Source organism: Brassica oleracea, chromosome C6 (genome assembly GCF_000695525.1).
Source record: "Brassica oleracea var. oleracea cultivar TO1000 chromosome C6, BOL, whole genome shotgun sequence".
In the NCBI taxonomy this organism is placed as follows: domain Eukaryota; kingdom Viridiplantae; phylum Streptophyta; class Magnoliopsida; order Brassicales; family Brassicaceae; genus Brassica; species Brassica oleracea.
The window spans coordinates 32,219,495-32,220,145 of record NC_027753.1 but is presented as its reverse complement, the minus strand read 5'-3'; positions in this window follow the sequence as shown (position 1 = coordinate 32,220,145).

Below are 651 nucleotides of genomic sequence, written 5' to 3'. Positions count from 1 at the left end.
CTTTGGTACAACATGCACAGGTGATACCCATTTAGAATCTGAGATAGTGTAAATAACACCAGCATCTAAAAGTTTAAGAGTCTCTTTCTTTACAACATCCTTCAGGTTAGGGTTTAACCTTCTTTGATGCTCGATAGAAGTCATTGATTCATCCTCAAGATGTATCCTATGCATGCACAAAGAGGGTGATATTCCCTTGATGTCATCCAGTGAGTAACCTATTGCCTTTCTAAATCTTTTAAGCGTTTTCAAAAGTTCAGATAGCTCAGTTTCAGTAAGTTCACTACTCACAATGACAGGATAAGTTTCATTAGGACCAAGGAATGCATACCTTACACCATGGGGTAGAGATTTAAGCTCCACTTTAGGTGCCTTAAGCTCACTCCAGTCATTCTGCTGGGTGTCATCTTGCTGAGTGGCTGAGACTTCTTGGTGAACCATCTGTGGAAACTCCTCGTACTGATCCTTACTGACAAACCCCTGGTGTGAATCCAGCATCATCCCGTAGGCAGTACTCTCCAGGTTCTCAATCACCACAGCCTCTCTCTCTACAGTCAAAGCGTGCTGTAGAGGGTCCTCTAGTGACAACTCTTCAAGGAGTTCATCAGCAAGGGCGTCCATCTCTTCAATGTAGAACACTTGCCCTTGAAC